A 17,941-nucleotide genomic window follows, 5' to 3' on the forward strand; every position below is an offset into this window, starting at 1 on the left:
ACTGAAGCAAAGTTTGAACTCAATTCCCCAGTGCTCAGTGTTGTTGTGTGGGCTCTTTCTAACCATGCTTGATTAACAGCTCTAACATGACTATGGTTATAGAGCTCCTCCAAGAAAGATCAATATTTCTGCCCTAACAACTTCAGCTGTACAATTATCAGCAATCCTTGAAAGAATTAAAATTAAGCCTCCTCCCTCACTCACAATTTCTAAACTTGCTTCATTAACAAGTCAGCTCCATTATTCTGTGATTAGAGAGCGAGGGGTGAAAAAAATTCCATCTAGTCACCATCATCTAGGAAAAAGAGCCAGGCAGATAGATATAGCTCCTCTAAGCCACTATATTTAGAATCTGTGAAAGACATTTTTACTAGCAGTAACACACAAGTATTGTAGCTGCGTAACACTTTAACACAGACAATATCTGAAGGGGAAAAAGCATGTATATGCACTGTAATACTCATTTAACAGTAACATACCCTTTGTTCTAGGGGCAAGCCAGTGTAGAAGCAATCTGAAATAATTCCTAGAAACACAGAATAGTTTGGGCTGGAAGGAACCTTAAAGATCATCTAGCTCCACCCCCCCTGCTATGAGCAGGGACACCTTCCACTAGACCAGGCTGCTCAAAGCCCAATCCAACCTGTCCTTGAACACTTCCAGGAAGGGGGCATCCACAACTTGCCTGGGCAACATGTGCCAGCATCTCACCACCTGCACAGTAAAGAATATCTTCTTAATGTCTAACCTAAATCTACCCTTTTGCAGATTGAAAACATTAGCCCTTATCCTCTCACTACACGCTCTTGTAAAAAGTCCCTCCCCAGCTTTTCTGTAGGCCCCTTCAGGTACTGGAAGGCCAATATGAGGTCTCCTACAAACCTTGCCTTCTCCAGGCTGAACAACCCCAACTCACTCAGCCTGTCTTCACAGGAGAGGTGCTACATCTTTGGGGCCCTTCTCTGGACTCACTCCAACAACCCCATGTCCTTGTTTTGGAGACTCCAGAACTGGACACAGTACTCCAGGTGGGGTCTCACAAGAGTTAAATAGAGGGGGAGAATTACCTGCCTTGGCCTGCTACCATTCTTCTGCTACCTTTTCTCATCTGCTTCTTTTTGCCAAGCATAGCACTAACAACTGGGTTTTTTATATGCAGAATGTCCCAAGCAAAAATAAGCAGGCAAGTTTCATCCTTATTTCAACTTCTCAGGGACAAACTCACATTTGTTACACTGGATGTAGCATTTGAATTCTCAGCAAAAGTTCTTGTAACAGAACAACAGTAAAATATTTGTCCTCAATCAGAGATATTTACAATTAGACATGGTTCTGTCCTTCCCATTCAGAAAAAAATAAACTGCATTTATAAAATAAACAAGTCTGCTATCTAAGACAGTGACAGCACCCCTCCCCCTGCACTGTGACTCTATCAGGCTATGAGATTATATCCTCCTTCTGGAATTAAGTGCTTATTCTAACAATAACACTTCAATAGCATGAGAAACTTTTCAGTTAAACAGTTGTTAAGCAGCCTGATAAGGCACAGAAAGACAGCTGATAGCTCCAACAAGAGTCATAAAACAAGTTTTGCAGACTTCCTAGCTACTGCCAAACAAGTAGTTAATCAATGAGTAGTCAAGAAGCAAACTACCTGTCCATTTTTGCTATGAAATGTGATGGTAAAGTTTGAACCTCCTTCTAAGGTTTTTCACTTAAAGCTTTTATTGGACTTTGGAGTCTTTTCCCTACTATTGCACCGCTGACATGTGCTGGTGAAGAAAACACCAGTACAGTAACTATTGCAAAGACATTCTAAAGAGAGTGTTATACAATGCTTTACCTATATCCTTCTTGAAAGCAATTAAACATGACTTGTAAACAGCAATTAAAAAATAAGTTTAAGCACAGTGCTTTCCTAATTACGTTCTGAATTCACATGTTGCTAATTCTCCCTGCCCATACCTGACCAAGTCTTTCAGCAGTTTTAGTCAGATGTTTGCTTAGGCTTAAAGATTCATACAATGAGATACCCATAACACAATATGCTGTGTGATATTTGCAATCAACTGCACTCTTCTACAAATCAGCCACTTAAATAAAGGCTTTAGAGGTTTATAGAACACCAATAAGCACTAAATTTACTTTTCTTCACAGAAGTACTCATATATATGATGAGAATTAAAAAATGGAAGTTGACAATGCACTATCAACACAGCAGACCAAAAGACAACTTCAATTACAAGAGCTGAATTTTTGTTTGCTTTGCCTAGTTGCAACAGTTGTAATATTAACATTGCCCATTTATAATTCCAGAAAGATCCTACTGTTTCTTTATTTTTTAATAATTCATATGATCAAGGCACTGAGACTTAATAGTTGTTAAACTCATGTTCTAACTATGTTAAAAGATGACCACAGGAAGAGCGATACAGGAGTTGCCATTTCCTGGAGACATGGATGAGAAATCCTCATCCTTACTTCAGTACGTGTCATCTGCACAGGGTCAAGCAATTCTTCAGTAAACATCCCCGCCCATAATGTAAATTTCAGTTGCAGGTGCTACTCCTAGAGCTGACTTCACCAAACAGCATGTCTCCTTTTCAATTAAAAAACATCAAGCAGTTACTAAAGAAATATCTGTCTTCTTACAGACGTGCACAGCAAAAATTACATAAAGAGAAAAAGCTGGCATTTGAAAAATGGTCCATTTCAGACGAAGGGGTCCAAGGGACTATGCCAGAGGCAAGCGACTAGTAACTGACTAACTGTTCATTGCCCCTTCCAACACAAGCTAGTAGGAGCCACCTTCAAAGCATGAGTGACTCCTCAGGCAACAGCTAGTAGCCTTGTGGAATTTGTTGCAAAAGGTGAAAAGGAGATGAAAAACTAACATGGGTTCAAGGAGAAATGCGACAAGTTCACAAATGAAAAAATCATTCAAGCATTTCTGAATAAACAGAAACAATGTCTGGCCTAAGAGATTCTGTGAGCTGAAAGTAGCTGCACAGCAAGCATGAAAAGAAAAGTATCTAACACTTATCTTATTCTCTACTTACAGATGTTTTTGAGATGAGTCATCTGAAGAACTAGTGAACTTCTGGGTTCCTGTACATGATTTTGTCTTTTATGAGTGCTATCAGACACAGGATACTAGGCTAGAAAGAACGCCAGTGGCAGTCTTTCTTTTTAAAAATTATTTCATAAACATTTTAGAACCAAACTTTCTAATTAAAATACAGAAAAAGTATTTTCATGTTTGGATCCCCCTCCCCAAACTGCCAGCTTGACAAACTGCATTAAATTTGAATGTTTTAATGAGCTTGACCTTTCATTCAAAATAAAGTTTTTACACCTCTACTAAAATAACATTCCTGATTATCCTTCACCAAAACATCTACAGCCGTTTCATAGCTTTGCCTCCTACACACCGAGTCTGCGCAAACTCTTAAGAGGGCAGCAGAACGATCTACTACCAAATGGTCCTGGCTGCCCTTTTTTCTCCTCAGAAAAGCTAAATGAGTCACTCTAAATCATTAACACCTCATTTAGAGAAAATTTTGCATTTTCTCATTTTATTAGCAGAAATCAAAACTGAGTTATGTCAGAGGAGCAAGAGAAAAAAATTAATTTGTAAATATTAAACGATTATATTAACCTCCTACTAAAAATATGTAATATTAGAATGTGAGAAACACAGTACTTAGCAACATTTAAAAGATTCAGTAAAATTATTTAGCAGGTTACAAACAAGACGTTGATGCATCAGCAAGCCAGCTGAAAGAATTGTTTAGAGAATACTATTGTAAAGCATACACAGGTTGGTATCAGATAATGTACACAGCATGGTTTCTGGAAAGGAAACTGTTTTTTTAGGCTAGTAGAATTTTAAAACAGTGAACTAAGGAGAAATCATTAAAAAACTGACTTTCAAAAAGTCTCCTCCCAAGTCTCAAGAAGAGAAAACAGTATTTGCATTTAGATGCCAGTAACAAAATATCAAAAGAAAAAGCAATAAATTGTCTTTACTTTCAGAAAAGGGTTAACAGCAGAAGGTCAGGGTCCCATACTAGAACTAGTTCATAAATGCCCTAATGGTCCATGAAGCAAAACTCACTCACATGAAAATTTTTAAGGTTAAGACAAAAGAAGGAACTGTAAGAACTTTAGATAGTCTAACCAACCTAGATAAAAAGGGAAATATGTGATGGACAAAAAGAACAATCATCAAGGTATTGCATATCAAGGTGAGTATTTCACTTGCCAACCTTCTGGATTTTAACAATTAATTCAGAAATGGACATGTTAACTCTAGATAGTCCATTGTAGGATGACACTCAGTAAAAAAAAAAACAAACAAGGTAGGATGTACATAAAATATTTTGGAGAATATCACAGTCAATACATTATAAACTGAATACAGTATTTCAAGTAGGCACTTTGTAAATATACAGCACTCCCAAGTAGGCATAGTAGGCATAGAATATAAATAATTGTTTGAAATGTTAATTCAAATAAAACAGTTTCAAAAAAGGGTGAAGTTAACAACAGTTATCATAAGGGGATCTAAAAGGTTATCAGAAAGATCAGGTATGTTAACTGTAGGGATGCAGAGTAATACACAGGAAAAGGTAACTTAAGAGCCTTGAGTTCAACTGGAGTTTTATAACAAGAATATATTCAACTAAACTATGCAGTTCAAACACACAAATAATATAAGACATTACTATGAAATTCATTATTAACAGGAAACAATACATTTCAATACAACAATTGCTCAGGTCTCCAAACTTGGTTTAAAAAAAAAAATAAACAAAACCAACAATCACTTAAACTACCAACCTCACATAGTTTTTAAAAGTGTTACATGTTTTATTAAACAGCATAATAAGGTGTAACGACACTAAGACTGAACTTGAAGAATAGTGAACTCCTAGAAGTATACATTAAATTTTTCAGTAGCTCTACATACTGTTCCAAAAAAAGATTCTGAAAGAAAAAACAAAGATCCATGTGTCCTATAATGAAACCCTAATTTTTTTCTGGAGATGGCAACTAGTAGGCAGAGAGAATAGCACAAAAGTTAAACTCTCAGCTTTACAATCAGTAGAATTCTTGAATACATTTTTGGGGTTTTTTTCCTATTTGGCAGCAGCCAGCAAGAACACACACAGTCACGGCACATAAAATGCACATCATCACAGCACATGCTGCCTCTAGCCCAGCTAGCAAACTAAAAAAGGCTTGGTAGGTTATGTGGAGAGTTGCACAGTAGTCAGGCTGCAGGATCTGAACTTACTGTGATAAGGAAGGTCACAGAAGATAATAGGACGGTAATGAGGACTCTCTTACTGCAGTGGTGGGATATAACAGCAGAGGATACAAATCCACAGGAAACAAGCTTTTCTTAGCTCTGCTGCTCATAGAGCAGTTTGTTTCCCTTGTGTTCTACAGATTTGAATACTAATATTTCTGCACACTGTAGCTTTGATCACTGTGTTAAATGTAGCTCTACTGAATAAAATGATTATTTAGTCCAAATTGGAACAGCAATGACAGTGATATGAAGAGAACTCCAGGGAAAAACTTTTTAAGATCAAGTGCATGCTCAATTTTGTAGGTTCAACTGGCAGTAGTAGCTGAAGGCAGTTTTTGTCATACATATAGTTTACAGTACGATATATACAACAATACTTCTGCAGCTTAGTATGGATGATAAACATTTTTAGATTACTTAGATTTGTCTTGCTCTTCAAAAGAGCTCTCTCCTTACTCAAAAGGCTAAGAAGTCAGCAGCCAATACTAACACTTATGGTGGTTCACAACCAGCTTTTTTGAGAAGGTTTTGAGAAGTGGAGAGCACAACCACAAAAAGCAAGAAGCGGTAGGGGGGGTCAAGATCAGCCCTTTTGGTTGCAGCACATACTCCACACTGACTCCAAACCACAACTGTGAGGTTTCAGGGCACAATTAAGCTGATGTAATGGTCAGCCAGTGCCCAAAGGATCCACTAGCAGCTGTGTATCCCCTGTGCCAGCTCTAAAACACATCCCATGTCACTCTGAGCCAATTCAATTTTTAGTTCCCTTTTCACTTAAATTCAGGGGACTAAAATAGTAGAAAACAGCACAAAATTAATTATGAAGAAGTCAGATTAAACCAATAGCTAGCACAAGAAGAGGCTGGGGATGGGAAAAGCTATTTGAAACCATTCCTTTCAACAGCAAATAAGCAGATAAAATGCAATGTGAAATGACAACCCAGTAAAGAACAAGTGAACATAACATCTCAAGAACCCTCAATCTGTGCAAAGTTTAAAAAGATTTTATGAGGGAAGGGTAAATTGTTTCAATTTTAATTTCTCTTTTTTAATCTTCGCTAGGTCATGCCTAACCTACACAATCAATTTTGTTCCCACCACGCTTAAGTATAAACAAACAACAGGAATGAGAAGGACCAAAACTTTAACATTTCTTTTGTGCCACCAAACAAGCTTTTGTTTTTCCAGTCATTCCCAGCACCCTTTAGAAAGGTTCCCACAGCCTGTGTAAACAACAAGCAAGCTGAGCTGATGACTGTATATACCTCCTACATAGGCAGCCAGCAACCCCAGCGTGTAGCTCCCCTAACTAGACAGTCACACATCCACCCCTTAACATGGGACACCACCCACCTCTACCCTTTAAACAAAACATACTACCTGTGCTCCTGAGTCATACCGATTGTTATCTAGAGTTCCCACCAGGCACAGCCAAACATCAGTGATGGCTTGGCTCAAGTTTGACCCTCGGTTAATTCAGCCCACTTCTTTTCTGTTGCCATATCAGGAATTACTGGATTTCAAAATAGTCAAGCACAACAGTATTCAAAGGACAAATAACAACAAAACAATTTGCAAGGTTTACCATGGCAATAAGCTATAAAGCTGGGAATACAACACAGAACCGGGAATGAAGAAGCAGTACATCCTAGAAACAAATTAAATGTAACCATGATTGTGGAAGTTGTTTTGCTACAGTAAGCCATGTCTAAGAACCACTGGTTTTAGTGCACTCTAAACTTCCAAAATTAAGTTAAACATCTAGACAAGCTAATAAAACTGTCATTATGGAGATAATGAGAGTCAGTAACACAAACACCCTTCTGTATTACAGGTTTGAAAAACAAAGTTCAGACACCTGTCTATTAGAGCCCACCTAAGATTAGAGACCTCGTAAGATATTCTTAGTAGGACCTATTTCACACATATTATCACTTCTGAAGACACATAATGCCGAAAAGTAGTTAGAATGACTATGGTGCTACTAAGGGGCCACCAAAGACTGCATGCTACTCTTCCCATGTTTCACAAATACGAAGCAGCATTCAAGAACATGTGCTGCACAGTGGGAAGTGCAGAGCAAGTCCAGGGCATGACAATCCAGCAAGCTGGGAGTCAAGCAGTGACTAGGTCTAGCTCTTAACCAGACTGGAGACAGAAAAGACAGAATCCACCTGCTACCACAGATAACACAATTAACACACCATCAAAGCAGAGAGGTACAACTGCCCACTTTTACCAGAGGCTTGTAACAAGGGTGCATCTCTGCTTCCGTCTTGGCCACACAGAAGTCTAAACATGCCCCAAGTGGGCAGTTGTACTCAGCTTGAGTAGCAAGGCTTCAGTAGCTAGGGGTTACAGACATGGCTTCTGTGAGAAGCTGCTAGAGGCTTTCCGCCATGCCCCACTGAGCCAATGCCAGTTTCATTTCTCATTACCCTACTCTGATTGATTTGTAATAAATTAAACTAATTTCCCTGAAGTCAAGTCTGTTCTACCTGTGATAGTAATTGGTGAGTGATCTTACCCTGCCCCAGGAGCCTTTCATTACATTTTCTCTCCCCTGTCCAGCTGAGGAGGAGGGTGATAGAGAGGCTCTGGTGGGCACCTGGCTTCTAGCCACAGACAACCCACCAAAAGAGTTTGGGTTGGGGGGGAGACAATGGTAGGTTGAATCACTGTCTGTCCCCTGCAGGATTCTCGCAACAAGTAGCAAGAAGAGAAGCAACTCCCAAATATGGTGGCCCAAACAAACTGATTACCTTAAATTCCATCTTGCTGGAACATCCAATAGGGCCTGCTCTCTACATACATAAAGAAAAAAAGTGTCAAAAGTCTCCTAGAAAAACAAATCAAAACACACACAAAAATCCAAACCAACCAAACAAACAAAAAAATCACACCACCACAGAAAAAAACAAAACAAACAAAAAAAACCCCACAAAAACACAGCAACTTTGCCTCGGCACGATTTAAGATGCCCTCAAGATCCACAAAAAACTGCTGCTATTGTACTCTGCAGAAAAGAAAAAAACATTACCTGTCACTGCAGTGATCCACCCACTCACAGAAATGCCACAGATTTGAAGACATACCCATCAGCTCTAGCAACAACAGATGAATCTGCCACAGCAGAACTCAGAAACAAATATCACTAATAACTTTGATGAGGGTATCTCCAGGGTCACAGTGTCAGGGTCCTTTTCTATTGTGCTAGAACATATCTTGCTTGGAGCATCGTTTCATGAATTAAAACAAAATTATATAAACAGCAAGAGAAGCAGGCACTCCTGGCAAACTACAAGTTTAATGACCACCTGACAGGTGCTCAGGGCCACAAGTATAACTGCTTAGCCAAGAAACAGCATTTGGTAAAGGAAAGGTGTAGACACCCTCTCTTCCACAGAGATTCAAAATCACATCAAGCTATGTGGGATCACAATTGTCACAAAAGCTGAGTAACATTTCTTCAGAGAAGCTTGAATCCAAAGTCGTAGTTTTGGTTATGGTTATAAGTGCTTATTGCTTTGAACACTCAAGAAAATATTCTTTTAAAACACAGCCTTATTAGGGAATGGAGAAGTTAACAAAAACACATACCCACTATTGTTAGGTGTAGCAAAGAAATGCTAGATTTTGCAGCTACTGCAATAGATAGTGAGCGACTTCTCAAGCATGAGCTATGCTACAAGGCCGAAAGACTTGCACTCAGCAGTGAACACATTAAGCAGTTTACTGTCCTAAAAAGGGAAGTTGGGAAAAAGCTTGAAACCATTTCTTTTTTGTTGGCTTTGCCTTGTGGTGTTTTGGGTTTGTCAGGCATTTAGTAAGACAAGTAGCTTGTCCTAAAGCAGACAGCCTGTTCACTTTTGTAACCATTGTGACTATTTTCATTCCTGCAGACACATAAGAGCACATGATCTATACTATAAAGCGTATCACATATTCTACATAAAAAGGAACATCCTTTCACGTGCAGTTTGTAATACGGCAGAATTCCTATGAGCATAGACAGACCTTGCATGCTACAGAAGACCTAAACCAAGTTTCACTTTAAAGAAAACGTGGTACCTTTCCTAAAATATGTGCACTCCAAAAGTGTTCACCAGCATAGATCATAGATCTATGATCTATGAGATCTGTGAGAACACAGAGCTAATGCGTGCAGTAAGCACATAAAGCTAGGCAGAAGGCAGAGTTAAGCAGATATTGCCAACAACATATACCCTGGGTTTGCAGTTCCTTTCCTTCAGAAATTCAAATTGCCACAACCTAGAAAAACACCAAGCCACAGCTGAGTAACCCTGACTCTGCATGACCAGTTTGGGAGTACTTCAATCCATCAAAAAGACCCTCCAAAACTTTGTGTGCAGCCAACTAAATCTCCACCACCACCCTTAGACTCTTTGATAATCCCAGCAAGGGAACATACAGAGGAAGTCTCTAGTAACCTGTATCATGTCAAGGTCTCCTCCCACCTTTCTAGCCACCCAGAGCAACATTTCTAAATTAAGAAGTGCTGAAGAAGGAAAACAAGCAGCTTTGACATGAGACTAAAAGGCTGAGAAACTGTAGAAAAGAACAAGGGAACAAGCATAACAATTAACCCAGAATCAGTTCAGGTTTCTAATTTTAAGAGAGACCCATGTGTAAAAAGAGGGATCAGGGAAGGGAAAGAATGAATCCATGATGATGACCCGGGATACTGCAGTGGCAAGACTCACTGATAGAGGTTTACGAGAGTTTAGAGGAAACTATTGCAACTCCTCCTCCCTTAATGTACCCTTCCCCACAGATCCAGCTCCACGAGGCCAGTCTTGCCACAGCATACACAAACCTTTCTGCTCCGCCTATGGGCAGCTCTCCTGCCTTGGTAAGGAGGTAAATCTTGTGCTTAGGAAGTGTTGCTTCAGCAGTGTGCCCGGCCCTCTAAGTACACCTCACCTCACCCTGCCAACGCTGAAGAGCTCATAGACTTCTCAGTGCTGGTTCTTTAAGAAAAGCAACAGGCATCTCACACCATCCATATTACTGAAAGGTTTTCAAGAAAGCAAGCATTTGATAACATTCACATTTTGGACAACACAAAATAATCAGTCTTTAAACATGAAGCATTACTTAACCTTAACTACCTGAGAGGTGTCCCTCTGCTACAAGCAGTGATCCAATTTCAGGTCACAAGACAAACTAAACTCACCAAGGTCAGCTTGGCCATCCATGACCTACTACAGGCTTCCCTGATAACTGAAGCTGCTACAAAGCAACCTTGTGTCACCAATTATAAATACAGATCAAGCAATTTCAGGAAACCCATTATTTCCCTTCCCCCCAACATCCCAATGATCCCATGGCTATGGCCCACATGACACTTAGGGCACACTGAGAAGTTAATTAGGTTCATAGCAATGTATCTGAATTACAAAATCAAAACAGTACCCTTAACCTCTTGTGAGAGGATTAAAGGGAAATTGCTTTTCTTTTTCTAAATGCAATCTGAGGTAAATAATATTGCAAGATGTATCACCCTGATACAACTCTAAATTACAGCCAAAATTGAAAACACCATATGTAATTGAAACATCCCATGCTTCTCCATTTTAGGGCCTTGTTAGTGGTTGGTCAAAAACTAGACACTAGTCCATTTTACTAGTCCATACTGCAACAGTCACCACTGACTATGTTGGATGAATTTAGGAGAAGGGGCGGGGAGGGGGGGGCGGAAAGGAGTGGTTTTGAGAGCAAATCTTGCTCTTGTAGCTACTTTTGAGTGTGCAGCTGCTGAAACCATCACATCAGAATTGTACCTGTGAAATAGCACACACACCAACACTCCTCATCCTCCAGCGCAAAGAAAACCATCTCAGCTCAAGATGCAGGCAAAGCTCTTCTGAGTGAAGCAAGCTAGTTTCGGACAATAAGGACTATTTCACACACCTCCTCTTATCAGCCAAGCTGCAGGTGCTATATTCTCTAAACAATGATAACATCTTCAATTGCCCCAGCAAATGGGAAAAGATGACTGATGGTATGTTGAGACACAACATTATGGAAAAAAATAAATTGTTTTGTCCTTGTAAAAATATTGTTTCAAAGAACACTGAGAAAACAAAATACTGAAGAGCTACTGACTAATAAAGACCTATATATTTTGCAAAGATGAGAAGTCTTAAAGAGATGATCGTATACTTTTTGTCATAATGAGCATGAACAAGACTGAATGCAGTAGTTTCTTTATCTTCTGATACTTCTTACTTTTGAAGTACTTGACCTTACAAACTAAACTAGAATATTCATGCATGATGTTTCTAAATTTAAATTATTTTTATCAAGCTCTGAAAAGAAATCTGCTATTTCAAAATAAATACAAAGAAAAAAAAAAAGCCTCCACACAGTTATTAGGCTTTTTTATACACAAACTTCAGGAATATGGGCTGCAAGTGGAAGTGCTTGCAGACATAAATCATATCCACACATTGCTGACAAAAAAAAAACACACCCAAAACAAAACAAAAAACCAGAAACGATCTATTAGAAAATGCTTAACTGCAATGTATGCATTGATACAGGATGAACACTGGAGTGGCTGATCAGAACCACTGGTGGAAACAACTAGACAGGATTCACAACACCGAAACAGAATTAATTGCTCCCTTTCCCTGCACAAGAAAAGCTCCCTCTCCCTGCACAAGAAAAGCTCCCTCATGGGTGAGCTGCAATGCCTTTTGCATTCATTACAGCCAAAAATGTCTTGCATATGCAAAGTGCTCAAAAGAGAAAAGCAAATGTGCACTTTAATATTTAAGTAAGTGCCTAATCAGGCTGTTACATTTATTTTCGGATTCTGGCTAATCAGAGAATGGAGCTAAAAATCATTATTATTTCATCCATAAGCTATATAAAGTGAAAGCTAGAGAACCATTTTTTATTTTCTATCAAAGACAAAACTGTGATGGATATGGCGTGGAGAGGGATCAGGTATTCTTTCTCTCTCCTCACACAGGAATAAGAAAGTATCCAACACAGCCGACAACTCTTACACTCAAAACAAGTCACAAAGCAGTGACTTGCCTACTCCTACCCTCAAAGCCACCAAACACATTCACCCAAGAGGAAGCCACTAAGCGTTACCAAACACACAAACAATACCACCCTATAGCACACACCAATAGCCACCGGAAGGGTGTTCTGGTGCAGGAGCTCCTATGCAGACAGTGCTGGCAGTAGTCTTTCACAAGCATCCTCTGGTGACCAGAGAGACACAGGATACCAGGCTAAACTGACCTTTGATTTAAGACAGGACAGCCTGTGTTCAACAAGTGGCCCCACCACCACAAAGCCAGATTAAGTAGTTTGTTAACAATAATTTATCTTCTATGCTTATGTGCTTCTAGGTCTTAATCAGACAAATATTTTAAGCCTTTGGAGCCTTTGCTGTTGCAAGAGACTATCTTAAAGTCCACTGAAGCGATCCTGGTGAACAGATATTGTCTATCCTGTGAATACATGGAGCACTTCAGTACAGAACCATCCATCAGTTTCCACAAATTCACTAAAACACAGTACTTTCTGCCATGGAAGAGCATTGTCAAGAGCAATTACACATAATCCTCAATCTCTTTAAAGAATTACCCGATATACACAGCCCACATATGGGAATGCTGAAGCAGCTCTGCAAGATGGTCTTTACGTTACTTTTATTTCAAATGTACATATAGTCAGTTCACAACCTTGTGTTCTTCAGAAAAAGATCCAGAAGACTAAACATGTTTGTTAAATAATGCCCGAATTTAAAACATGCTGACCAAAAGATACTTAACTAATTTAGCAGAGACAGAATAGATTTGTCTCTGTTTAATAATATTGCCAGGCCTAAATCCTCAGACACCATTCCTTTCTTTTACCGATTCAGAGACAAAAAGTAATTAACAAAACTTTTGCAAAGTACTGTGTGTGTACATGAGGGGAAGTAAAGTTAACTTGTCAGTCTAAGAGACTAAAGATAAAAAAATATTTATTTTCCTAAAATTAAAAGCTACTTATTATAAAAAAAATTCTAACAGTTAATGCAAATGAAATTCACATACTTCATGATAAGCATTTATGTTTACAAACAGACACCACTGTATTAGTAAATTATTCACCCTGAACAAAGGAACTACATTGATTAACTCTAAGCTGCAACAGGAAGAAAAACTTAAACCTTCACAAAAATTGTTTCAATAACATAAGGTGACATATCTTATTTAGATATTTATTAAGCTGGAACACCAACAAAAATGTATAAGTGCCATCATGAGACAGAACCAGGCTGCCATTGACAACTAGATGATGATGGAGTGGGAAAGGAAGATTGAAGTTTGGAACCAGGAAGTGACATAAAACCAACTGTAATCACCCTATCAGAAAAAGGACATAGTGCCTTTTAGCTCCTTTAGATATTAAATACAGCATAGCATTGACCATCTCCTGAACACTACAGCCTGAAGAAAATGCAGCTTGCTTTCCTGACCTTCTAGTTCCGGGACCTAGAAAAGCAGAGAGTGAACTGAATGGAGAGTTCAACTTCTTTTACCCTCCTTTTTAAGACAGCAGCAATGACAGGGAGCTTAAGGTACAAAGATATTTTGGTCTACAAAAGAAAATCTTCTCTTATCTGTCAACATACTTGGTCTCAAAAAGAAACTGCAGATCATCAGGTGCCCTGTCTACCTTTGAACTTCCTACTGATGTCTAGGTTTTCCTCTGAGTTTTCAGAGGCTGTTTCTTTCTCAGTGGAAGAGACAAGTACACAGTTGGGAAACAGACTGTACGTACTCCCAAATGTGTACCACAAACAACCTAAAGCACAGAGTGAGCACACACTGCTGGAATTCTGAAGTATGGCTTTCCCTTCACACACATGTATTTTGGACCCTCAGCCACTACACATTTCTGCTATATTTTAATTTTTCTCTACTACCAATTCCATCTGGTAAAGAAAACGTCAAAGAGCAGGATCGTAGCAACTGACCCACAGGATGTTCACAAGCTGTTTATTCTTCTTTTAATGAAGAACCAGACAAATCTTACAACCTTTTCCCTCGAAATCTTTCTAGATTCTTTCCAAGTAGATGCGGAGAGCAATCAGCACTACAACTACACTAATGTAGACAACAGTTTTCACGCAGTTATGATTTCTAGATTTATGTCTCAACAGTCTCTCATCAAATAAACGACATTCAACCTACTCTAGTAATTTTTTAGTCTGTTCTTCACGCGTATAAAGTTTAACTCCTGAAGAGTACCACTTAACGCTGGCAGACATAAATATCCCTGACGAACTACTGTGGTGCTGTTTTCTTCAGTTAAGATACTCTACTAAACCAACCGAAATTTTGCTGCAGTCTCTGCTCAGAGGAAAATTCTGCACGCTGCAGAAGTGCTAAAAAGCAAAGCAAAACAAACCCCAAGCAAAGAGAGTCCCATTCCCAAAGGAGACCCGTCGTTCCCCAGCCTCAGAGTAAGGTTTAGAGGAGAGCAAGAGCATTTGCTCGTGCTTCGAGAAGAAGCAGCTTCTCCGATAAACAGGAAGAGCCAAAACTACTTCTGGCTTTTAAACTGCGTTAAAAAACGCTTTACGTGAGAAAGCAACTGCTTAATAGCTTTTCCCCGCGACAAAAACAGCGGCGTTTTCCCCCCAAGTGTTATGTAAATTAGCAGGCAGGAGGCAGCCACCGGGTCTACTAGGAGCCATTCAACCCTTTAAAAAAAGAAGGGAAAAAAAAAAAAGAAAAAAACCCCAACAAACCAACACACCAAAAAACCGGGGGCGGAGGGGGTGCTTGAGAAGCCTCACGCCTGGCTGCCGGGCGGCCGTGCGCTCCGCTCCCCGCCTCGCACGACTCGACGCCCCGGCGGCTCCGCCCGGCTCCCACAGGACGGAGCGGGGGTCCCGACCCCTCCGCTGGCCGCCTTTGTTCGCAGGGGCCGGCGCTGCCGGCCCGCACCGCAGCGGCTCTAAAGGGGGCGGCAGAAGTTGCGGAAGAGACCCCAGCCCTTCGCGGGGGCCGCAGCGACGGCCGCGCTCCCCCCTCCCCCCGGCTGCGGGGCGGGGGCCGCCCGCGGGGCACCAGACCGTGAGCCGCCGGCAACGTGAGCCGCATGGGAAGCGGCGCCGCGCCCCCCGCCCCGGCTCGGCCCCCGCCTGCTCCCCCCGCGCACCCAGCCCCTCTGCCCCGCCGGCTCCTCCCGCGCACACTCACTTTTCGGGACGGGCTCCGCCGGACTCTCCCTCCACTCGCGGCGCGCAGGACTTCCCGCCGGCGGGGCGATGCTCGCGGCGAGGCGGAGTCCCCCCTCCCCCGGCGGGAGGGGACCCGCTGCTCCGGGGCTGCCGCCGGGGGCCGGGTGGCTTCAAGAGGACAGGCGGGTCCAGCCCTCCGCGGGCGGGCTGCGGGCAGGTGGTCCTGGGGGCCGGGCCCCTGGCTGCGGCTCTGCCGGCGGCTCAGGTGCGCCGCCACCTCCTCACATGGAGACGCCGCCTTGCTGCCCCTCGCTGCCCCCCCGGGCCGGTCCCCGCGCCGCCGCCGCCGGCGGGGAGGCGAGTGGCTCGGGCCGCGGCCCCCGACCCGCTCTCCCTCTCATGCACTGCGGGCGCCGCCGGGCCGCGGCTCCAGCGGCGGGGGGGGCCGCTAGGGCCCCAACCGGGCGGCGCGGGGCAGCCGGGCGGCGGGGCTCGGCGCCGCGGCCGCTCCGCTCTCCGGCATGTGGGAGCGGCGGCGCGGGGCAGGGCTGGGGGACCGGGCGCGGGGGGCACGGCGGGCGGCAGCGCCCCGGGATCCGCTCGTTTCCTGCGGCGCCGGGAGGGGGCGGGGAGGGCGGGCGGGCGAGAGAGCGAGCGCGGCGGCGGCGCGCGCGGATGACAGCCGTAACCCGGCAACAGGCCCCGCCCCCGGGCCGGCGCGGGGCGATGACGCCGGAGGCGGGCGAGGCGGAGCCGCGCCGGTACCGCCGCGCCGGCACATGGTTCAGCCCGGGACAAGGGGGCGGCGTCAGGCGGCGGGGCCGGCCCCTCGGCGGCCTCTGCGCAGCCGCGGGCGGCGTCGCGGGCGCGGGGCGTGGCAGCTCGCGAGCGCCGCTGGGAGTGGGGCGGGGCGGCACGCGGGGAGCGCTCGCGCACCCCCGTGACGTCGGCGGCGCGGGGCGGACGCGGAGCCCTTGCTCGGGCGCACGTGCGGCTGCCCCCGCCCCGCCCCGCCCCGCCCCGCCCCGGGCGTTGGCGCTGCCATGGGAACGGGCGGCGCGAGCGCGGCGGCGGCGGCGGCTCGGCCCGCTTGGCTTCCGCAGGGCCCGCCCGGCCCAGCCGCGCGGGGGTTTGCAAGGCCCCGGGCCGCACCTGCCCCCGGCGGGACCGGGCCTCCCTGCCACTCCTCCGCCACGCCGGCCAGCTCCGGGTGCCCCACGCTCGGGAGTCAGGCAAGGGTCGTAGGCCCTGCTCCCCTAAGGATAAAGCCAGTAATGACAGGAGGCTCTAGCACGTGTTTCGGAGTCGCGGCCGTCACACGAGAGCTGCGCCAGGCTTCCTCTAGTGTGTGGTGCAGAAGATAGGATGCTGTTCGTTGAATGCCAGGAATAAAATAAAGTACTTAATTGCTGCTCATTAAGTGCGTGGGATGGCTGCTGGCAGCATCCAGCCTGCGCTCTGAGGAAAGCTTAGGCCCCGTGGGAAGAATAGTATTGGATCGTGTTGCTATGATAAAACATATACACAGGAGCAAAGTTAGGATCACTCGTGTGGCTTGGGTCTGGCATTCCCTACCTTGGAATGCTCATCTCTGCCATGTTAATGGATCTCCCTGGCAGACCGCAGACAGGCAGTAGCTGCTCTGCCCAGACCCCCACCAGCTTAGGGCTTCAGGCTGACCACACTAAAATCCTGATTGCTCACCAGCTTTTTCCAGTCCTCTGCTCAGTTTTAATACTGCCTCAAGTCTCCATAATCCTATGTTCGACGTTTCTCCACCCTTTTCCATAACCTCTTTTACCTGATTTTTTTCTTCCTGTGCATCAAAAAGAGCGGTTTGGGCTTACCTGGGTCTCCAGACCTCTTCTACTGGGACAACGTAACAGAGCAGTGAGCACTCTCATGCTTCAGAGCTCTAGCCAAGTCCCTTCCTCACCAGCTGCAGGTCCAGCTCGGTGGCTGCCCACCTATCGCTTTCTGTCACGATTTGGCAGGGGCTGCTTTTGTAGACGGCAGCCTCCTTCAACAGCAAGCCCCACTTCCTCACAGAGCATCAGTCACCTATCCCACAGAATGACAAAGCAGCCACGTAATGAATAGATAGATAATTATGTAAAGCAGTAATTAATTTAAACTTTATATTCCTGGAGCAGGCAGGAATTAAGCCTGCATAAGTAATCTAATCCTAATATTTCTAATATTCTAGAGTTAGACCAAAAGAACAATGTTATTTCAACACCTGAGTTTGTGGACACAACTTCCAAAAGACGTGCATTTTTTTGCCCTCCACAAAATAAATAGCAGGGCTAAAACTTTAATATTTACAGTATGGATCTCTGCCCTGTGAACTAAGAGGACTGAGGTCTCTCCCTCAGATCTTGTCCACATCAAGCGGTTAC

At 43.7% G+C, this 17,941-nt stretch overlaps 1 protein-coding gene across 1 annotated transcript in view; it reads right to left on the reverse strand.

Moving 5' to 3' along the window:
• FBXW7 (F-box and WD repeat domain containing 7) overlaps positions 1-15,920 on the reverse strand; it is a 187,633-nt gene extending 171,713 nt beyond the window's left edge. Inside the window, exon 1 of the mRNA XM_051616956.1 lies at positions 15,562-15,920. The gene's annotated coding sequence lies outside the window, so the exon portion shown is untranslated. The remainder of the gene's footprint in view (positions 1-15,561) is intronic.
• Positions 15,921-17,941: the final 2,021 nt, after the last annotated feature.

The sequence above is a fragment of the Apus apus genome, chromosome 4 (assembly GCF_020740795.1).
Source record: "Apus apus isolate bApuApu2 chromosome 4, bApuApu2.pri.cur, whole genome shotgun sequence".
NCBI classification, from domain to species: domain Eukaryota; kingdom Metazoa; phylum Chordata; class Aves; order Apodiformes; family Apodidae; genus Apus; species Apus apus.